The sequence below is a fragment of the Lithobates pipiens genome, unplaced genomic scaffold (assembly GCF_037356315.1).
Source record: "Lithobates pipiens isolate NorthernLeopardFrog02 unplaced genomic scaffold, aLitPip1_a1.2 Scaffold_25, whole genome shotgun sequence".
Lineage (NCBI taxonomy): Eukaryota > Metazoa > Chordata > Amphibia > Anura > Ranidae > Lithobates > Lithobates pipiens.
Window position 1 is genome coordinate 107,120,693 of NW_027507787.1, and position 20,510 is coordinate 107,141,202.

At 48.9% G+C, this 20,510-nt stretch overlaps 43 pseudogenes; 1 reads left to right on the forward strand and 42 right to left on the reverse strand.

Moving 5' to 3' along the window:
• The first annotated feature begins 6,791 nt into the window (after positions 1–6,791).
• LOC143931213 (5S ribosomal RNA) lies at positions 6,792–6,910 on the forward strand (annotated as a pseudogene).
• A 1,764-nt stretch (positions 6,911–8,674) lies between these two features.
• On the reverse strand, positions 8,675–8,792 carry LOC143932315 (5S ribosomal RNA; annotated as a pseudogene).
• A 108-nt stretch (positions 8,793–8,900) lies between these two features.
• LOC143931693 (5S ribosomal RNA) lies at positions 8,901–9,019 on the reverse strand (annotated as a pseudogene).
• A 108-nt stretch (positions 9,020–9,127) lies between these two features.
• Positions 9,128–9,246, reverse strand: LOC143931883 (5S ribosomal RNA; annotated as a pseudogene).
• A 309-nt stretch (positions 9,247–9,555) lies between these two features.
• Positions 9,556–9,674, reverse strand: LOC143931081 (5S ribosomal RNA; annotated as a pseudogene).
• A 108-nt stretch (positions 9,675–9,782) lies between these two features.
• LOC143931462 (5S ribosomal RNA) lies at positions 9,783–9,900 on the reverse strand (annotated as a pseudogene).
• Positions 9,901–10,008: 108 nt separating this feature from the next.
• Positions 10,009–10,127, reverse strand: LOC143932202 (5S ribosomal RNA; annotated as a pseudogene).
• Positions 10,128–10,235: 108 nt separating this feature from the next.
• On the reverse strand, positions 10,236–10,354 carry LOC143932198 (5S ribosomal RNA; annotated as a pseudogene).
• A 108-nt stretch (positions 10,355–10,462) lies between these two features.
• Positions 10,463–10,581, reverse strand: LOC143932431 (5S ribosomal RNA; annotated as a pseudogene).
• A 223-nt stretch (positions 10,582–10,804) lies between these two features.
• LOC143932236 (5S ribosomal RNA) lies at positions 10,805–10,923 on the reverse strand (annotated as a pseudogene).
• Positions 10,924–11,032: 109 nt separating this feature from the next.
• LOC143932662 (5S ribosomal RNA) lies at positions 11,033–11,151 on the reverse strand (annotated as a pseudogene).
• Positions 11,152–11,485: 334 nt separating this feature from the next.
• LOC143932617 (5S ribosomal RNA) lies at positions 11,486–11,604 on the reverse strand (annotated as a pseudogene).
• A 108-nt stretch (positions 11,605–11,712) lies between these two features.
• On the reverse strand, positions 11,713–11,831 carry LOC143932081 (5S ribosomal RNA; annotated as a pseudogene).
• Positions 11,832–11,939: 108 nt separating this feature from the next.
• Positions 11,940–12,058, reverse strand: LOC143932604 (5S ribosomal RNA; annotated as a pseudogene).
• A 108-nt stretch (positions 12,059–12,166) lies between these two features.
• LOC143931431 (5S ribosomal RNA) lies at positions 12,167–12,285 on the reverse strand (annotated as a pseudogene).
• A 335-nt stretch (positions 12,286–12,620) lies between these two features.
• On the reverse strand, positions 12,621–12,739 carry LOC143931225 (5S ribosomal RNA; annotated as a pseudogene).
• A 107-nt stretch (positions 12,740–12,846) lies between these two features.
• Positions 12,847–12,965, reverse strand: LOC143932234 (5S ribosomal RNA; annotated as a pseudogene).
• Positions 12,966–13,073: 108 nt separating this feature from the next.
• Positions 13,074–13,192, reverse strand: LOC143931925 (5S ribosomal RNA; annotated as a pseudogene).
• A 324-nt stretch (positions 13,193–13,516) lies between these two features.
• Positions 13,517–13,635, reverse strand: LOC143931628 (5S ribosomal RNA; annotated as a pseudogene).
• A 334-nt stretch (positions 13,636–13,969) lies between these two features.
• On the reverse strand, positions 13,970–14,088 carry LOC143931595 (5S ribosomal RNA; annotated as a pseudogene).
• A 107-nt stretch (positions 14,089–14,195) lies between these two features.
• LOC143931199 (5S ribosomal RNA) lies at positions 14,196–14,314 on the reverse strand (annotated as a pseudogene).
• Positions 14,315–14,420: 106 nt separating this feature from the next.
• Positions 14,421–14,539, reverse strand: LOC143932345 (5S ribosomal RNA; annotated as a pseudogene).
• Positions 14,540–14,646: 107 nt separating this feature from the next.
• Positions 14,647–14,765, reverse strand: LOC143932040 (5S ribosomal RNA; annotated as a pseudogene).
• A 108-nt stretch (positions 14,766–14,873) lies between these two features.
• Positions 14,874–14,992, reverse strand: LOC143931134 (5S ribosomal RNA; annotated as a pseudogene).
• A 108-nt stretch (positions 14,993–15,100) lies between these two features.
• LOC143931654 (5S ribosomal RNA) lies at positions 15,101–15,219 on the reverse strand (annotated as a pseudogene).
• A 308-nt stretch (positions 15,220–15,527) lies between these two features.
• LOC143931674 (5S ribosomal RNA) lies at positions 15,528–15,646 on the reverse strand (annotated as a pseudogene).
• Positions 15,647–15,755: 109 nt separating this feature from the next.
• Positions 15,756–15,874, reverse strand: LOC143932578 (5S ribosomal RNA; annotated as a pseudogene).
• A 108-nt stretch (positions 15,875–15,982) lies between these two features.
• LOC143931034 (5S ribosomal RNA) lies at positions 15,983–16,101 on the reverse strand (annotated as a pseudogene).
• A 224-nt stretch (positions 16,102–16,325) lies between these two features.
• LOC143931676 (5S ribosomal RNA) lies at positions 16,326–16,444 on the reverse strand (annotated as a pseudogene).
• A 109-nt stretch (positions 16,445–16,553) lies between these two features.
• On the reverse strand, positions 16,554–16,672 carry LOC143931369 (5S ribosomal RNA; annotated as a pseudogene).
• Positions 16,673–16,780: 108 nt separating this feature from the next.
• LOC143931128 (5S ribosomal RNA) lies at positions 16,781–16,899 on the reverse strand (annotated as a pseudogene).
• A 224-nt stretch (positions 16,900–17,123) lies between these two features.
• Positions 17,124–17,242, reverse strand: LOC143932238 (5S ribosomal RNA; annotated as a pseudogene).
• A 109-nt stretch (positions 17,243–17,351) lies between these two features.
• LOC143932144 (5S ribosomal RNA) lies at positions 17,352–17,470 on the reverse strand (annotated as a pseudogene).
• A 109-nt stretch (positions 17,471–17,579) lies between these two features.
• On the reverse strand, positions 17,580–17,698 carry LOC143931899 (5S ribosomal RNA; annotated as a pseudogene).
• Positions 17,699–18,032: 334 nt separating this feature from the next.
• On the reverse strand, positions 18,033–18,151 carry LOC143931916 (5S ribosomal RNA; annotated as a pseudogene).
• Positions 18,152–18,259: 108 nt separating this feature from the next.
• On the reverse strand, positions 18,260–18,378 carry LOC143931171 (5S ribosomal RNA; annotated as a pseudogene).
• A 108-nt stretch (positions 18,379–18,486) lies between these two features.
• LOC143932193 (5S ribosomal RNA) lies at positions 18,487–18,605 on the reverse strand (annotated as a pseudogene).
• Positions 18,606–18,714: 109 nt separating this feature from the next.
• LOC143931921 (5S ribosomal RNA) lies at positions 18,715–18,833 on the reverse strand (annotated as a pseudogene).
• Positions 18,834–19,217: 384 nt separating this feature from the next.
• On the reverse strand, positions 19,218–19,336 carry LOC143931202 (5S ribosomal RNA; annotated as a pseudogene).
• A 109-nt stretch (positions 19,337–19,445) lies between these two features.
• On the reverse strand, positions 19,446–19,564 carry LOC143932107 (5S ribosomal RNA; annotated as a pseudogene).
• Positions 19,565–19,898: 334 nt separating this feature from the next.
• On the reverse strand, positions 19,899–20,017 carry LOC143931672 (5S ribosomal RNA; annotated as a pseudogene).
• A 108-nt stretch (positions 20,018–20,125) lies between these two features.
• On the reverse strand, positions 20,126–20,244 carry LOC143931172 (5S ribosomal RNA; annotated as a pseudogene).
• Positions 20,245–20,352: 108 nt separating this feature from the next.
• LOC143932203 (5S ribosomal RNA) lies at positions 20,353–20,471 on the reverse strand (annotated as a pseudogene).
• Positions 20,472–20,510: the final 39 nt, after the last annotated feature.

Sequence of the window (20,510 nt, forward strand, 5' to 3'; positions counted from 1 at the left end):
ATATTGTTAATGGTTATAAACATGTGACAAAAAAAATGTAAAAGATGTATTGTTATGTAAAAATTAAACTACTTCCAGCCATAAAGTCAGTGGTCATATCTCATGCTGTTTGTGTGATTCTTTGCAGTCCATGCCAAGCTGATCACCTTATCTCATCGCGTCTACAATCATCGGCTCTCTTAATTCACATTTTGAGGCCGGTAACACCTTCATGTGGTGGTGGAATAAATAATAAAAATAAATAAATTTAAATAAAACACGACTCTTTCTCCCAAGGACACGCTCCTGGGATCTGCAGAACTCTGGGTTGACTTGACTTACCTGGAATTCTCCACGGCAGCTTGTGCTGGTTTGAGTTTTTGGTTCACATATGTAGTTATTTTTTTCTCTTTTTTGGCATTGTTTTGGTTTTGCCGTGGGGAACCTGCTACAAGTTAGTCGTTGCCACCTTACTTATTTTCCCCCTCCTTTATCGCACCAAGTTAGATGCGGTAGACGGAGATGGGGGCCCCCTTCCCTCTTTACTGTGGGATTCCACGTACCCCCAGTAGGATGCCCGTTTTTCCTTTTTTTTCTTTTTACGGGCTTAGATCCTTGTTGGGATATGGAGTTGTGGCCTGGGCCCCACCCCCCTTATGTGTGTCCTTGACATAACTATTAGTTTTTTTCTACCTCTAGCCGGCCTCGGCCGCTATGTTTTACCAGATGTGCCTTATTTATGTCTCACGCATATGTTTTTTCTCCCCCTTTCTCTTTCTCTCTCTTCCCTGGCCTGCTCCTTTTTTTCTGACTCTTCTTTCTTTAGGTCAACTCTGCCACTTTGTCGTCTGCACCGGGCGCACCACCAGTTTTCGAACATGATCCAGTCTGAATTTTTTAGATGGCTACACTGCAGGTAAGCACTTACAATGTTAGGGGCCTGTGCTCCCCTCATAAAAGTAGTAAGCTCTGGGGAGAATTGCAGCGGTTGAAGACGCAGGTGATTTTCCTTCAGGAGACTCGCTTTACGTATCAGTCGTCCCCTAGACTACCTACCCATCTTTTTAACCAGTGGTTCCTGAGCAACTCCCCCCTAGCTAAATCGAGAGGTACAGCCATTGGCATACACAAGTCCTGCCCCTTCCAACCCTCTGACCACAACGTAGATCCCCAGGGCAGGTATGTTTTTTTGAAGGGCACTATAGCTGGACAACTATACACATTTGCGACGCTTTATGCCCCTAACGCCGACCAACTCACTTTTATTGACCGTACATTAGACCGTCTAGCAGATTTTAGGGAAGGCTTTTTAATTGTAGGAGGCGACTTTAACGTTAGCCCCGACCCCCAGCTGGACACATCCCAATGCGAGACCCTCACATTCCTACAAATTCCTTAAACACTACCGCAAGACTATGCAATCTCATCTCTTGTCTGACGGTTGGCGGACACTACACCCCCCTGATAGGGACTATAGTTATTATTCAATGGTGCATGATGTATACACACGCATTGACCCCATTTACGTAGACGGCAATATTCTGGAACTCCTTCAGTCCGCGTCCATCGACGTAATTTCTATTTCAGATCATGCCCCAGTGACGGTTGCCTTTGCCCTGCCCATGGGCCTGCAAAGGACCTGGACATGGCGGCTCAATGATAATTTACTAGATGATGGGGTCGCGGTGAAGGAGGTCACAGACACACTAACGAACTACTTCAGGGAAAATCCGTCAGCTGAATTGGGTGAAGGGGTTATATGGGAAGCACATAAGGCGGTGGTTAGGGGGGGCCTTCATTTCTCAGGGGTCTAGGCTGAAAAAAGAACGACGGGCTGATTTTACACGGGTATATACTGCCCTTCAGAAAGCTGAACTCGATCATAAGACTAGTGGGAGTCCAGAGGCCTTGTCGGCTTTGACGGAGCTACGGGAATTATTTCTGCGGTTATTAGACCGCCAAGCCCGCAAACAATTTCGCTTTTTGGCCCATAAATATTATGAACACGGGAATAAATGCGGAAGGATGCTGGCCCACGCCCTCCGTAAACGCCACGCTCAGACGTATATTCACAAATTGCACAATTCTGCGGGTGTTCCGGTAGTCCAATCCTCTAAAATAGCGGCCGGGTTTCCGAGAGTATTACACAACACTATATAATCTAGACTCTACAATCTCCCCCGCAACCCGAGCGGATAGACTCGAGGCGACTCGAGCCTACCTGGCAGCGGCTGACCTACCGAAACTTACTGAAGAACAATCCGCAGCCCTGGAGCTCCCAATTACTGCGGAGGAGCTTGGGGCCACGGTGGAGTCCTTGCCTAATGGTAAGAGTCCTGGTCCGGACGGATTCACTAAGGTTTACTACAAAGCTTTCCTGCCCCAGCTGCAGGCTCCCATGTGCGCTTATTTTAATGCAATAGCTAGGGGTGGTGCCATCCCCCCAGAAGCCCTTCTAGCTCACATTACAGTGATACCGAAGGAAGGCAAGGACCCCGCCGTCCCCCAGAGCTACCGCCCTATTTCCCTTCTTAATTTGGACATAAAGATTCTGACAAAAATTTTAGCAAATAGAATGAAGCACCTTATTCCTGACCTTGTCCACCCTGACCAGACGGGCTTTGTAGCCGGGAGAGAAGCCAGGGATAACTCCCTTCGGGCGGTCCATCTTATTCACTGGGCCTGCTCCCACCCAGTCCCGCGACCGTATATTGTTTTGTCCACAGACGCCGAAAAGGCCTTTGACCGCATAGACTGGTCCTACCTGACAGAGGTGCTTCACTCCATACAATTAGGCCCGCGGATGTTGACTACGATCGCAGCCCTATATTCCACGCCTTGTGCTCAGGTCAAGGTGAATTGTCGGCCCGGTTCCCCATTAGAAATGGCACGAGGCAGGGGTGTCCTCTTTCACCCCTCTTGTTTGCCCTGGTGCTGGAGCCTTTTCTCCGCACGGTGAGGGCTAGCCCTGATATTAAGGGCCTCCAAGTTGGTAATACAGAACACAAACTCTCGGCCTATGCTGATGATGTGCTGTGTTTCACCTTACGGACCCCCTGCTCTCTTTGCCAAACCTGATGAGGGAACTGAAACTTTTTGGGTCGTTATCTAATTTTAAGATACATTTTTCAAAGTCAGAAATACTCCCCATTCAATTGGTCCCTCACCTAATGACATCCCTCAAGGCAGCCTTTCCCTTCGTTTGGACTATGTCGTCCCTGCGATACTTGGGAGTGCACTTTAACAAACCGTTTTGATACCCTGTACCTAGCCAATTACCCACCTTTATTGGATGCGATCAAGAGAGATCTCTTGCAATGGACGGGGAAGGCGTTTACATGGTTTGGTCGGGTGAACGTCATAAAAATGAATGTCCTACCACGTATACTCTTTTACTTGCAGATGATTCCGATCCCCTTACCCAAGTGCTTCTTCGACCGCGTAAATAGTATGATGTCTCGCTTTATTTGGAACAATCGTAAACCTAGAATAGCGTTACGGGTGCTACGTCGTTCGAAGAGGAGGGGTGGCCTGGGTGTCCCGGACATCAGACAGTATTACCAAGCTATAGCCCTCCAGAAGATTCTGGATTGGCATTTCCACTCTCGAACTAAGCTCTGGGTCCCTCTGGAGAAATGTCTGGTGGGTAGGAACTTATCTTATGCGCCCTGGCTGCCCCGGGAATATAGAGGCCTGGCGGAGATTACCTCCCCCTTGACAACCCATTTGTTTTCAGTTTGGGACAGGATCAACCCACTCCTGAAGCTGGCTCCCCCTATGTCCCCGTTGGCCCCACTGGGTGGCTTCTTATGGTTCCCACCGGGAGAACGGATGGGTTTCTTCAAGACATGGGTGGATGATGGGAACGCTAGTTGCGGGAAACTTATGAGGGATGGCGGTCTTATGCCGTATGAAGCCCTGCCCGTAGGTAGTCGCGGCTCACGAATGAATTTCTGGCGATACAGACAACTGCACCACTTTTTCCAGGTACATGGTCATACTATTAGGGATCCCTTGTCCCTCACCCCATTTGAGCGCATTTTTCTTGTGGAAGAACCGACTCCACACCTGGTTTCTGAGTTATACCAGCTGTTGGGCTCGACCGGCCCCCAGGCCACCCCTGCCTATATCAGACGATGGGAGACCGACATAGGGACGACGTTTACAGAGACGCAGTTATCACACCTTTGTTCCCTCACCCATTTGTCCTTTAGAGACTCCAAGGTCCAGGAGACCAATTTTAAACTATTGGCACGTTGGTACCGGGTGCCAGCGGACTTAGCTTGTATTTACCCCTCCGCATCGGAGTTCTGTTGGAGGGGGTGTGGGCACCGAGGGACCCTAGTTCACATATGGTGGGATTGCCCCCTAATTCGACCCTTCTGGGAAGACATACAGGGCTAAGTAAAAATAGTGACGGGGATAGATGTCCCTCTCTTGCCGCTGCACTTCCTTCTGCAGGTACCCCCGGTCCCGCTCAGTGTATATAAGAATACTGTGCTGGCACATTTGCTGAATGCAGCAAGACGCCTGATTCCGATATACTGGAAACGGCCTGGAATCCCCACTCGAGAGGAGTGGTGCAGGGGAGTGAACGCGGTAAAAGAGGCTGAGAATTGGGTTGCCACCTGTAAGGGCCTTGAAGACCGATTTCATGATATCTGGAGACCCTGGTCGGCATACGCATCGGACCCTAACCTAGTACCCTCACGTTTTGACGTGGCTCTGCTGGAGTTGGCAGACCCTACCCTTAAGGCTCTTAGATTGGGTGGAGCCCGTGGGGGGACTGGATTTCCCCATGGGGGCTCTTAGCAAGGGAATGCTGCCTATGAAACTTAACGTTCAGGAATGGTGTGCCTGGTGCAGACGGGGCGGACATTTGGAACTCATATTCAGGTAATTTGACCTATTCTACCTGTCCTCTACCTGTCCTTTTCTTCCTACCTCCCTTCCCTTCTTCCTACCTCTCCTAACATACCCCCCCTTTCTCCGCTGCATACGCAGTTGTTCTTCCTTTCTACCCTATTCTGTCCTTTTCTCTCCTCCTCTCCCTCTTTTCTTACATCTCAACCTCTCCCTGGCCTGAATGTCGTGGAGCCTGAGATACCGGAGCTGGTAAATGGTGGGCTGTGCTCCCTTCTTTAACCCCGGGGTTTCCGGGCGAGAATTTTCCGAGGTAGGCAGGTGGAGACGCTCTGGCCGATCCTTTGTGGGGACGCCGGTTTCCCGGGCTGCGCTGGCGGTGGAGGGCGGCTAGCTGGCGGCTGTTAGGCCCCCCCCTCTACCCTAGTGACGGGATGGCGTCCACACTTTAGATAATTTTTATACCAGAGTAGTCCCAACGCCTACTAGGCTGTTTTTTCTACCCTTGCATCTATAAGGTTTCACCAGCCTACCTATTATATGCATGCCCACGACATTCTTCCATTCTCTAGACTCTGTGACCTCTCTCTTTATGTATGTCTATTTGTTCAACTTACATGCTGTTAAACTGACCCCAGAGCGGCTTTTCTGAGGCCGATGGGTATTGCACTTAAATGTGATGTTGAGCTTGTCTTGTATTTCATGTTTCTGTTTCTGTTATCTTGCAATAAATACTGATTACACAAAAAAAAAAAAAAAAACACGAGTGGGGGAGTAGTCTGTATATACAAGCTGTGTTGTTTGTGGTAAGGGGTACATTGGTTTACTTTAAAGTTGGTGCTGCCTTTGTTTGGCGTTTTTTTTGTACAGATGGAGGACTTATACGCCTTGTCTGGATTTTCTTTGTTATCTGTATGTTTGTTGGGGGGCCAAGAGAGCAGATGCGAGATCCATTGGCAGACAGTTGGGTAGTTAGAAGAGGGTGGCATGTGTTCACTGGCTAGATGTATGGGGTTGAGGTGGAGCAAGGTGATATGGGAAATGGAACGTTAGGCATGGCGGGATAAACCGCCGGCCATCTGGGTTATGCATGCAAGGGGTAATGCTTTTGGGTTCGAATGATCAGGGAGCTGATCTTGGACATTAAGTCAGATATTTTACGACTTCGTACAGTTGTCTAACACTCAGGTGGTGGGGAGGTTGTGGCTCAGAATGGGGGGCCTGGTGATCAGGCAAGTAGAGGTGGAAACTAATGTGGGTCAGTAATTGAGGGTGTTAGAATACACCTCTAGGTAGTGGGGATTGTTTTCTGGGCTCTGGGGCTGCAAGATGGGATCCAGCGGGCCCCGGGGGTGTGGGGGAGCCCTTAAGGGTAAGGTGTCATCCTTGCGGGCTGTAGCGGTGTTTTGTTGGTCTTTGACGGTGGCAGTAAACATATGTGATGGAAAGGGGGGGCTCATCGGTAGTATGTGCCCCTCCGGTATATTCCAGCAAAAGGTTAGCTGGAATACTGTAATGGTTGCACTGCGGGAAGGGGGTTGTCTCCGAGCTGATTATCCGCTTGAGGTCTATCGTGTGAAAAAGGTCCCGCAGTGTATTGGTGGAATATGTGTTGGAGTTCGGGGGTGCCATCAAAGACCAACAGACTGGAGTTAAACAAGTTGTTACGGAGGTGATATTTTGGTATATATTTGATATTGGAGTTATTTATATGGTGTGAATAATAAATAGGCTGCTATGGCCATTTATACTCCAAAATTAAGGTGTGGTCTCATCATTTTAGAAGGGTAAGAAATGGGGATGTTGGAGTACAAGTGGTATAGCAGTAAGAGGCAGGTTGGGTATCTCTGAACTACACTGGTTAATACCTGATGTTTTATTTTTCTGCTTGTTTGCCCAGGTGACCATCTTGGCGTTTGTCAAGAGGATTGAGAGTGGCCAGCAAGATCGCCTATGGCCACATCACCCTGAATGCACCCATTCTCGTCTGATCTTGGATGCCAAGCAGGGTCAGGCCTGGTTAGTAAATGGATGGGAGACCGCCTGGGAATACCAGGTGCTGCAGGCTTCTTTTTAATATGTTGTTGGCGTCGACGACCTGTTTTATTTTTCTGCTCGTTTGCCGAGGTGACCATCTTGGCGTTTGTCAAGAGGGTTGAGAGTGGCCAGCAAGATTGTCTATGGCCTCATCACCCTGAATGCGCCCAATCCCATCTGATCTCGGATGCTAAGCCGGGTCGGGCCTGGTTAGTAGCTGGATGGGAGAACGCTTGGACATTCAGGGGCCGTAGGCAATTTTTTAATATGTTGTTGGCGTCGACGACCTGTTTTATTTTTCTGCTTGTTTGCTGAGGTGACCATCTTGGCATTTGACAAGACCGACGGATTTGAATGTGATGACGTACGACTGGACTCGAATAAGGAAGTTCATAGCCAGTAGCCAATAGCTGCCCTAGCGTCGGTTTTAGTCCGTCGGAATAGCATACACACGAGCAAATTTTTCAGAGGGATCGGGTCCGGCGGAGTTCCGTCGGTCGGAGTTTGGTGTGATTGTGTGTGGCCAAGTCCGCTCAGTCGAAAAGTCTGTCAGAACTCTGTCGGAACTCCGGTAGAACTCCTTCGGAAGTCTGTCGGACATAAGTCCTCTCGTGTGTACGGGGCTTAAGTGTGTCCATCCGAGCACTAATACACAGCCCAACAAGAATTCTCTTGCCTTTGTCGCACTCATTCCCAACACACAGACGAATGCTCTGCACTTTAGGGGGCACCGTTAATTCTTAATGGTACCCCACACATTGGAAAATGTAGGGTGCTTTTGGTGCAGTGCAATAAAAAAATAAATAAAAAAACACACACAGACACATGTGCGCACACGGGCACACACACATACATGTGCACACACACACACACACACACACACACACACACACACACACACACACACATACAGACACATGTGCACACACACATACAGACACATGTGCACACACACATACAGACACATGTGCACACACACATACAGACACATGTGCACACACACACATACAGACACATGTGCGCACACACACACATACAGACACATGTGCGCACACACATACAGACACATGTGCGCACACACATACAGACACATGTGCGCACACACACACATACAGACACATGTGCACACACACACACATACAGTCATGTGCACACACACACACACACACACACACACATGTGCACACACACATACAGACACATGTGCACACACACATACAGACACATGTGCACACACACAGACACATGTGCGCACACAGACACATGTGCACACACACACACATACAGACACATGTGCACACACACAGACACATGCGCACTCACACAGACACATGTGCACTCACACAGACACATGTGCACTCACACACATACAGACACATGTGCACACACACACACAGACACATGTGCACATACACACACACATACAGACATACATGCACACAAATACAGACACATGCATACACATACATACACACACACACATGAATAAAGGACTTTTTAACACGAATCTAGCTTGTAGTACAGTACCTTTGCAGCTTCCTCATTCAGCCGGGTACTGCACTGTAGGGGGAAGCAGAGAGCACAGCACAATCCTCTGCACTTTACTTTCACTTTTGAAGCTCACGGAGCTTCTCACCGTGCCGGGGATCGGCTGATCTGACAGCCCTGCTCCCATGGCACAATAAATTGAGAAAGAGCAGGCGGGCCGTTCAAAACCGGACCGCGGGCCGGACTTTGGACATGCCTGCCATAGGCAATCTTGCTGGCCACTCTCGACGCCAACATATTAAAAAAAGGTCTATGCACCTGGTATTCCCAGGCGGTCTCCCATCCAGGTACTAACCAGGCCCGACCCTGCTTAGCATCCATGATCAGATGAGATTGGGCGCATTCAGCGTGATGTGGCCATAGACGATTTTGTTAGCCACTCTTAACCCTCTTGACAAATGCCAAGATGGTCACTTCGGCAAACAAGCAGAAAAATAAAACAGGTCGTCGACGCCAACAACATATTAAATAAAAGCCAACGGTACCCGGTTTTTTCAGGCGGTCTCCCATCCAGGTACTAACCAGGCCCGACCCTGCTTAGCATCCAAAATCAGATGAGATTAGGCGCATTCAGGGTGATGTGATCATGAGTGATCTTGCTAGCCAATGTCAACCATCTTGACAAACGCCAAGATGGTCACCGTGCCAAACAAGCAGAAAAATAAAACAGGTCGTCGACTCCAACAACATATTAAAAAAAAGCCAACAGCACCTGGTATTCCCAGGCGGTCTCCCATCCAGGTACTAACCAGGCCCGACCCTGCTTAGCATCTGAGATAAAACAAAATGGGGCGCATTCAGGGTGATGCAGCCGTAGGCGATCTTGATTGCCACTCTCAACCCTCTTGACAAACGCCAAGATGGTCACCTCGGCAAACAAGCAAAAAAATAAAACAGGTCGTCAACGCCAACAACATATTACAAAAAAGCCTACGGCACCTGGTATTCCCAGGCCCTACCCTGCTTAGCATCCGAGATCACACGAGATTGGGCGCATTCAAGGTGATGTGGCCGTAAGCAATCTTGCTTGCCACTCTCATCCCTCTTGACAAACGCCAAGATGGTCACCTTTGCAAACAAGCTGAAAAATAAAACAGGTCGTCGACGCCAAACAACATATTAAGAAAAACACTACGGCACCTGGTTTTCCCAGACGGTCTCGCATCCAGGTACTAACCAGGCCCGACCCTGCTTAGCATCCGAGATTTAACGAGATAGGGTGCATTCAGGGTGATGTGGCCGTAGGCAATCTTGCTGGCCAATCTCAACCCTCTTGACAAATGCCAAGATGGTCACCTCAGCAAACAAGCAGAAAAATAAAACAGGTCGTCGACGCCAACAACATATTAAAAAATTGCCTACGGCCCCTGAATTTCCAGGCGTTCTCCCATCCAGCTACTAACCAGGCCCGACCCGGCTTAGCATCCGAGATCAGATGGGATTGGGTGCATTCAGGGTGATGAGGCCATAGACAATCTTGCTGGCAACTCTCAACCCTCTTGACAAATGCCAAGATGGTCACCTCAGCAAATGAGCAGAAAAATAAAACAGGTCGTCGACGCCAACAACATATTAACAAATTGTCTACGGCACCTGGTATTCCCAGGCGTTCTCCCATCCAGCTACTAACCAGGCCCAACCCGGCTTCGCATCCGAGATCAGATGAGATCGGGCGCATTCAGGGTGATGAGGCCATAGACGATTTTGTTAGCCACTCTTAACCCTCTTGACAAACACCAAGATGGTCACCTCGGCAAACAAGCAGATAAATAAAACTGGTCGTCAACGCCAACAACATATTACAAAAAAGCCTACGGCACTTGGTATTCCCAGGTGTTCTCCCATCCAGGTACTAACCAGGCCCGACCCTGCTTAGCGTCCAATATCAGATGAGATTGGGCGCATTCAAGGTGATGTGGCCGTAAGCAATCTTGCTTGCCACTTTCATCCCTCTTGACAAACGCCAAGATGGTCACCTCGGCAAACAAGCAGAAAAATAAAACAGGTCGTTGACGCCAACAAAATATTAAAAAAAAGCCTGTGGCACCTGGTATTCCCAGGCAGTCTCCCATCCAGGTACTAACCAGGCCCGACCCTGCTTAGCATCCGAGATCAGACAAGATTGGGCGCATTCAGGGTGATGTGGCCATAGATGATTTTGTTGGCCACTCTTAACCCTCTTGACAAATGCCAAGATGGTCACCTCAGCAAACAAGCAGAAAAATAAAACAGGTCGTCGACGCCAACAACATATTAAAAAATTGCCTATGGCACCTGGTATTCCCAGGCGGTCCCCCATCCAGGTACTAACCAGGCTCGACCCTGCTTAGCATCTGAGATAAGACAGGTCGTCGATGTCAACAACATATTAAAAAAAGGTCTATGGCACCTGGTATTCCCAGGCAGTCTCCCATCCAGGTACTAACCAGGCCCGACCCTGCTTAGCATCCAACATCAGATGAGATCGGGCACATTCAGGGTGATGTGGCCGTAGGCGATTTTGTTTGCCACTCTTAACCCTCTTGACAAACGCCAAGATGGTCACCTTTGCAAACAAGCAGAAAAATAAAACAGGTCGTCGACGCCAAACAACATATTAAGAAAAACCCTACGGCACCTGGTTTTCCCAGACGGTCTCGCATCCAGGTACTAACCAGGCCCGACCCTGCTTAGCATCCGAGATTTAACGAGATAGGGTGCATTCAGGGGGATGTGGCCGTAGGCAATCTTGCTGGCCAATCTCAACCCTCTTGACAAATGCCAAGATGGTCACCTCAGCAAACAAGCAGAAAAATAAAACAGGTCGTCGACGCCAACAACATATTAAAAAATTGCCTACGGCCCCTGAATTTCCAGGCGTTCTCCCATCCAGCTTCTAACCAGGCCCGATCCGGCTTAGCATCCGAGATCAGATGGGATTGGGCGCATTCAGGGTGATGAGGCCATAGACAATCTTGCTGGCCACTCTCAACCCTCTTGACAAACGCCAAGATGGTCACCTCGGCAAACGAGCAGAAAAATAAAACAGGTCGTCGACGCCAACAACATATTAAAAAGAAGCCTGCAGCACCTGGTATCCCCAGGCGGTCTCCCATCCAGGTACTAACCAGGCCCGACCCTGCTTAGCATCTGAGATCAGACGTGATTGGGCGCATTCAAGGTGATGTGGCTGTAAGCAATCTTGCTTGCCACTCTCATCCCTCTTGACAAACGCCAAGATGGTCACCTCGGCAAACAAGCAGAAAAATAAAACAGGTCGTTGACGCCAACAACATATTAAAAAAAAGCCTGTGGCACCTGGTATTCACAGGCAGTCTCCCATGCAGGTACTAACCAGGCCTGACCCTGCTTAGCATCCAACATCAGATGAGATAGGGCACATTCAGGGTGATGTGGCCGTAGGCAATGTTGCTGGCCAATCTCAACCCTCTTGACAAATGCCAAGATGGTCACCTTGGCAAACAAGCAGAAAAATAAAACAGGTCGTCGACGCCAACAACATATTAAAAAATTGCCTACGGCACCTGGTATTCCCAGGCGGTCTCCCATCCAGCTACTAACCAGGCCCAACCTGGCTTAGCATCCGAGATCAGATGAGATCGGGCGCTTTCAGGGTGATGAGGCCATAGACAATCTTGCTGGCCACTCTCAACCCTCTCTCAAACGCCAAGATGGTAACCTCGGCAAACAAGCAGAAAAATAAAACAGGTCGTCGACGCCAACAACATATTAAAAAAAAAGCCTGTGGCACCTGGTATTCCCAGGCAGTCTCCCAACCAGGTACTAATCTGGCCCGACCATGCTTAGCATCCAACATCAGATGAGATCGGGCACATTCAGGGTGATGTGGCCGTAAGCGATTTTGCTGGCCACTCTCAACCCTCTTGACAAACACCAAGATGGTCACCTCAGCAAACAAGCAGAAAAATAAAACAGGTCGTCGACGCCAAACAACATATTAAGAAAAACCCTACGGCACCTGGTTTTCCCAGACGGTCTCCCATCCAGGTACTAACCAGGCCTGACCCTGCTTAGCATCCGAGATTTAACGAGATAGTGTGCTTTTAGGGTGATGGGGCGGTAGGCGATCTTGATGGCCACTCTCAACCCTCTTGACAAATGCCAAGATGGTCACCTCAGCAAACAAGCAGAAAAAAAAACAGGTCGTGGACGCCAACAACATATTTTAAAAAAACTTACGGCTCCTGGTATTTCCAGGCGGTGTCCCATACAGGTACAAACCAGGCCCGACCCTGCTTAGCATCCAAGATCAGATGAGATCGGGCGCATTCAGGATGATATGGCTGTAGGCAATCTTGCTGGCAACTCTCAACCCTCTTGACAATACCAAGATGGTCACCTCAGCAAACAAGCAGAAAAATAAAACAGGTCGCCGACGCCAACAGCATATTAAAAAAAAGCTTACGGCACCTGCCATTCCAAGGCGGTCTCCCATCCAGGTACTAACCTGGCCCGACCCTGCTTAGCATTCAAGATCAAACGAGATAGGGTGCATTCAGGGTGATGTGGCCGTAGGCGATCTTAAAGGCCACTCTCAACCCTCTTAACAAATGCTAAGATGGTCACCTCAACAGACAAGCAGAAAAATAAAACAGGTCGTCGACGCCAACAAACTATTAAACAATTGCCTACTGCACCTGGTATTCCCAGGCGGTCTCCCCTCCAGCTACTAACCAGGCCCGAGCCTGCTTAGCATCCAAGATCAGATAAGATCGGGCGCATTCAGGGTGATGAGGCCATAGAACATCTTGCTGGCCACTCTCAACCCTCTTGACAAACGCCAAGATGGTCACCTTGGCAAACAAGCAGAAAAATAAAACAGGTCGTCGACGTCAACAACATATTAAAAAAAGCCTATGAGAGCTGGTATTTCCAGGCGGTCTCCCATCCATGTACTAACCAGGCTTAGCATCTGAATTCATACCAGATCAGGCGCATTCAGGGTGATGTGGCCGTAGGTGATCTAGCTGGCCACTCTCAACCCTCTTGACAAACGCCAAGATAGTCACCTTGGCAAACAAGCAGAAAAATAAAAAAGGTTGTCGACGCCAACAACATATTAAAAAATAACCTATGGCAACTGGTATTCCCAGGCGGTCTCCCATCCAGGTACTAACCAGGCTCGACCCTGCTTAGCATCTAAGATCAGATGAGATCAGGCGCATTCAGGGTGATGTGGCTGTAGGCGATTTGGCTGGCCACTCTCAACCCTCTTGACTAACGCAAAGAGGGTCACCTTGGCAAACAAGTGGAAAAATAAAACATGTCGTCGACGCCAACAACATATAAAGATAAACCCCACGGCACCTGGTTTTCCTAGGCGGTTTCCCATCCAGGAACTAACCAGGCCCGACCCTGCTTGGCATCTGAGATCAAACGAGATAGGGTGCATTCAGGGTGATGGGGCTGTAGGCGATCTTGATGGCCACTCTCAACCCTCTTGACAAATGCCAAGATGGTCACCTCAGCAAACAAGCAGAAAAAAAAACAGGTCATCGACGCCAACAACATATTAAAAAAAATCTTACGGCACCTGGTATTTCCAGGTGGTGTCCCATACAAGTACTAACCAAGCCCGACCCATCTTAGCATCCAAGATCAGATGAGATCGGGCGCATTCAGGGTGATATGGCTGTAGGCGATCTTGCTGGCAACTCTCAACTCTCTTGACAAACACCAAGATGTCACCTCAGCAAACAAGCAGAAAAATAAAACATGTCTCGGACGCCAACAGCATATTAAAAAAAAGCCTACTGCACCTGGCTTTCCAAGGCGGTCTCCCATCCAGGTACTAACCAGGCCCGACCCTGCTTGGCATCTGAGATCAAACGAGATAGGGTGCATTCAGGGTGATGGGGCTGTAGGCGATCTTGATGGCCACTCTCAACCCTCTTGACAAATGCCAAGATGTTACCTCAGCAAACAAGCAGAAAAATAAAACAGGTCGCGGACGCCAACAACAGATTAAAAAAAGCCCATGGCACCTGGTATTCCCAGGCGGTCTCCCATCCAGGTACTAACCAGGCCCGACCCTGCTTGGCATCCAAAATCAGATGAGTTCGGGCGCATTCAGGATGATATGGCTGTAGGCAATCTTGCTGGCAACTCTCAACCCTCTTGACAATACCAAGATCGTCACCTCAGCAAACAAGCAGAAAAATATAACAGGTCGTCGACACCAACAACATATTAAAAAAAAGCCTATGGCACCTAGTATTCCCAGGCGGTCTCCCATCCAGGTACTAACCAGGCCCGACCTTGCTAAGCATCGGAAATCAGACAAGATTGGGCGCATTCAGGGTGATTTGGCCATAGACAATTTTGCTGGCCACTCTTAACCCTCTTGACAAATGCCAAGAAGGTCACCTCAGCAAACAAGCAGAAAAATAAAACAGGTCGTCGACGCCAACAACATATTAAAAAATTGCCTACGGCACCTGGAATTCCCAGGCGGTCTCCTATCCAGCTACTAACCAGGCCCGACCCTGCTTAGCATCCAAATTCAGACTAGATCAGGGGCATTCAGGGTGATGTGGCCGTAGGTGATCTAGCTGTCCACTCTCAACCCTCTTAACAAATGCCAAGATGGTCACCTCAGCAAACAAGCAGAAAAATAAAACAGGTCGTCGACTCCAACAACATATTAAAAAAAAGCCTACAGCACCTGGTATTCCCAGGCGGTCTCCCATCCAGGTACTAACCAGGCCCGCCCCTGCTTAGCATCTGAGATAAAACAAAATGGGGTGCATTCAGGGTGATGCAGCCGTAGGCGATCTTGATTGCCACTCTCAACCCTCTTGACAAACGCCAAGATGGTCACCTCGGCAAACAAGCAGAAAAATAAAACAGGTCGTCAACGCCAACAACATATTACAAAAAAGCATACGGCACCTGGTATTCCCAGGCCCTACCCTGCTTAGCATCCGAGATCACACGAGATTGGGCGCATTCAAGGTGATGTGGCCGTAAGCAATCTTGCTTGCCACTCTCATCCCTCTTGACAAACGCCAAGATGGTCACCTCGGCAAACAAGCAGAAAAATAAAACAGGTCGTTGACGCCAACAACATATTAAAAAAAAGCCTATGGCACCTGGTATTCCCAGGCAGTCTCCCATCCAGGTACTAACCATGCCCGACCCTGCTTAGCATCCAACATCAGATGAGATCGGGCACATTCAGGGTGATGTGGCTGTAGGGGATTTTGCTGGCCACTCTCAACCCTCTTGACAAACGCCAAGATGGTCACCTTGGCAAACAAGCAGAAAAATAAAACAGGTCGTCGACGCCAAACAACATATTAATAAAAACCCTACGGCACCTGGTTTTCCCAGACGGTCTCGCATCCAGGTACTAACCAGGCCCGACCCTGCTTAGCATCCGAGATTTAACGAGATAGGGTGCATTCAGGGTGATCTGGCCGTAGGCAATCTTGCTGGCCAATCTCAACCCTCTTGACAAACGCCAAGATGGTCACCTCAGCAAACAAGCAGAAAAATAAAACAGGTCGTCGACGCCAACAACATATTAAAAAATTGCCTACGGCACCTGGTATTCCCAAGAGTTCTCCCAACCAGCTACTAACCAGGCCCGACCCGGCTTAGCATCTGAGATCAGATGAGATCGGGCGCATTCAGGGTGATGAGGCCATAGACAATCTTGCTGGCCACTCTCAACCCTATTGACAAATGCCAAGATGGTAACCTCGGCAAACGAGCAGAAAAATAAAACAGGTCGTCGACACCAACAACATATTTTTAAAGAAGCGTGCAGCACCTGGTATTCCCAGGCGGTCCCCCATCCAGGTACTAACCAGGCCCGACCCTGCTTAGCATCTGAGATAAGACAGGTCGTCGACGCCAACAACATATTAAAAAAAAGCCTATGGCACCTGGTATTCCCAGGCAGTCTCCCATCCAGGTACTAACCATGCCCGACCCTGCTTAGCATCCAACATCAGATGAGATCGGGCACATTCAGGGTGATGTGGCTGTAGGGGATTTTGCGGGCCACTCTCAACCCTCTTGACAAACGCCAAGATGGTCACCTTGGCAAACAAGCAGAAAAATAAAACAGGTCGTCGACGCCAAACAACATATTAATAAAAACCCTACGGCACCTGGTTTTCCCAGACGGTCTCGCATCCAGGTACTAACCAGGCCCGACCCTGCTTAGTATCCGAGATTTAACGAGATAGGGTGCATTCAGGGTGATCTGGCCGTAGGCAATCTTGTTGGCCAATCTCAACCCTCTTGACAAACGCCAAGATGGTCACCTCAGCAAACAAGCAGAAAAATAAAACAGGTCGTCGACGCCAACAACATATTAAAAAATTGCCTACGGCACCTGGTATTACCAAGAGTTCTCCCAACCAGCTACTAACCAGGCCCGACCCGGCTTAGCATCTGAGATCAGATGAGATCGGGCGCATTCAGGGTGATGAGGCCATAGACAATCTTGCTGGTCACTCTCAACCCTATTGACAAATGCCAAGATGGTAACCTCGGCAAACGAGCAGAAAAATAAAACAGGTCGTCGACACCAACAACATATTTTTAAAGAAGCGTGCAGCACCTGGTATTCCCAGGCGGTCCCCCATCCAGGTACTAACCAGGCCCGACCCTGCTTAGCATCTGAGATAAGACAGGTCGTCGACACCAACAACATATTAAAAAAAGGTCTATGGCACCTGGTATTCCCAGGCAGTCTCCCATCCAGGTACTAACCAGGCCCGACCCTGCTTAGCATCCAACATCAGATGAGATCGGGCACATTCAGGGTGATGTGGCCGTAGGCAATTTTATTTGCCACTCTTAACCCTCTTGACAAACGCCAAGATGGTCACCTTTGCAAACAAGCAGAAAAATAAAACAGGTCGTCGACGCCAAACAACATATTAAGAAAAACCCTATGGCAACTGGTTTTCCCAGACGGTCTCCCATCCAGGTACTAACAAGGCCCGACCCTGCTTAGCATCCAACATCAGATAAGATCGGGCACATTCAGGGTGATGTGGCCGTAGGCAATTTTGCTGGCCACTCTCAACCCTCTTGACAAACGCCAAGATGGTCACCTTGGCAAACAAGCAGAAAAATAAAACAGGTCGTCGACGCCAAACAACATATTAAGAAAAACCCTACGGCACCTGGTTTTCCCAGACGGTCTCGCATCCAGGTACTAACCAGGCCCGACCCTGCTTAGAATCCGAGATTTAACAAGATAGGGTGCATTCAGGGTGATGTGGCCGTAGGCAATCTTGCTGGCCATTCTCAACCCTCTTGACAAATGCCAAGATGGTCACCTCAGCAAACAAGCAGAAAAATAAAACAGGTCGTCGACGCCAACAACATATTAAAATTTTTTTACGGCACTTGGTATTCCCAGGTGTTCTCCAATCCAGGTACTATCCAGGCCCGACCCGTCTTAGCGTCCAATATCAGATGAGATCAGGTGAATTCAGGGTGATGTGGCCGTAAGCAATCTTGCTGGCCACTCTCAACCCTCTTGACAAATTCCAAGATGGTCACTTCGGCAAACAAGCAGAAAAATAAAACAGGTCGTCGACGCCAACAACATGTTAAATAAAAGCCAACGGCACCTGGATTTTCCCGGCGGTCTCCCATCCAGGTACTAACCAGGCCCGACCCTGCTTAGCATCCGAAATCAGATGAGATTGGGCGCATTCAGGGTGATTTGCTCATAAGTGATCTTGCTAGCCACTTTCAACCCTCTTGACAAACGCCAAGATGGTCACCGTGCCAAACAAGCAGAAAAATAAAACAGGTCGTCGACTCCAACAACATATTAAAAAAAAGCCTACAGCACCTGGTATGCCCAGGCGGTCTCCCATCCAGGTACTAACCAGGCCCGACCCTGCTTAGCATCTGAGATAAAACAAAATCGGGCGCATTCAGGGTGATGCAGCCGTAGGCGATCTTGATTGCCACTCTCAACCCTCTTGACAAACGCCAAGATGGTCACCTCGGCAAACAAGCAGAAAAATAAAACAGGTCGTCAATGCCAACAACATATTACAAAAAAGCCTACGGCACCTGGTATTCCCAGGCGGTCTCCCAACTAAGTACTAACCAGGCCCTACCCTGCTTAGCATCTGAGATCAGGCGAGATTGGGTGCATTCAAGGTGATGTGGCCATAAGCAATCTTGTTTGCCACTCTCATCCCTCTTGACAAACGCCAAGATGGTCACCTCGGCAAACAAGCAGAAAAATAAAACAGGTCGTCGACGCCAAACAACATATTACGAAAAACCCTACGGCACCTGGTTTTCCCAGACGGTCTTGCATCCAGGTACTAGCCAGGCCCGACCCTGCTTAGCATCCGAGATTTAACGAGATAGGGTGCATTCAGGGTGATGTGGCCTTAGGCAATCTTGCTGGATAATCTCAACCCTCTTGACAAACGCCAAGATGGTCACCTCAGCAAACAAGCAGAAAAATAAAACAGGTCGTCGACGCCAAACAACATATTAAGAAATACCCTACGGCACCTGGTTTTCCCAGATGGTCAGGGTGATGAGGCCATAGACAATCTTGCTAGCCACTCTCAACCCTATTGACAAATGCCAAGATGGTAACCTCGGCAAACGAGCAGAAAAATAAAACAGGTCGTCGACGCCAGCGACATATTTTAAAAGAAGCGTGCAGCACCTGGTATTCCCAGGCGGTCCCACATCCAGGTACTAACCAGGCCCGACCCTGCTTAGCATCTGAGATAAGACAGGTCGTCGACGCCAACAACATATTAAAAAAAGGTCTATGGCACCTGGTATTCCCAGGCAGTCTCCCATCCAAGTACTAACCAGGCCCGACCCTGCTTAGCATCCAACATCAGATGAGATTGGGCACATTCAGGGTGATGTGGCCATAGGCAATTTTGTTTGCCACTCTTAACCCTCTTGACAAACGCCAAGATGGTCACCTTTGCAAACAAGCAGAAAAATAAAACAGGTCTTCGACGCCAAACAACATATTAAGAAAAACCTTACGGCACCTGGTTTTCCCACACGGTCTCCCATCCAGGTACTTACCAGGCCCGACCCTGCTTAGCATCCGAAATTTAACAAGATAGGGTGCATTCAGGGTGATGTGGCTGTAGGCAATCTTGCTGGCCAATCTCAACCCTCTTGACAAATGCCAAGATGGTCACCTCAGCAAACAAGCAGAAAAATAAAACAGGTCGTCGACGCCAACAACATATTAAAAATTTTTTACGGCACTTGGTATTCCCAGGTGTTCTCCAATCCGGGTACTATCCAGGCCCGACCCGTCTTAGCGTCCAATATCAGATGAGATCAGGTGAATTCAGGGTGATGTGGCCGTAAGCAATCTTGCTGGCCACTCTCAACCCTCTTGACAAATTCCAAGATGGTCACTTCGGCAAACAAGCAGAAAAATAAAACAGGTCGTCGACGCCAACAACATGTTAAATAAAAGCCAACGGCACCTGGATTTTCCCGGCGGTCTCCCATCCAGGTACTAACCAGGCCCGACCCTGCTTAGCATCCGAAATCAGATGAGCTTGGGCGCATTCAGGGTGATTTGACCATAAGTGATCTTGCTAGCCACTTTCAACCCTCTTGACAAACGCCAAGATGGTCACCGTGCCAAACAAGCAGAAAAATAAAACAGGTCGTCGACTCCAACAACATATTAAAAAAAAGCCTACAGCACCTGGTATGCCCAGGCGGTCTCCCATCCAGGTACTAACCAGGCCCGACCCTGCTTAGCATCTGAGATAAAACAAAATCGGGCGCATTCAGGGTGATGCAGCCGTAGGCGATCTTGATTGCCACTCTCAACCCTCTTGACAAACGCCAAGATGGTCACCTCGGCAAACAAGCAGAAAAATAAAACAGGTCGTCAATGCCAACAACATATTACAAAAAAGCCTACGGCACCTGGTATTCCCAGGCGGTCTCCCAACTAAGTACTAACCAGGCCCTACCCTGCTTAGCATCTGAGATCAGATGAGATTGGGTGCATTCAAGGTGATGTGGCCATAAGCAATCTTGTTTGCCACTCTCATCCCTCTTGACAAACGCCA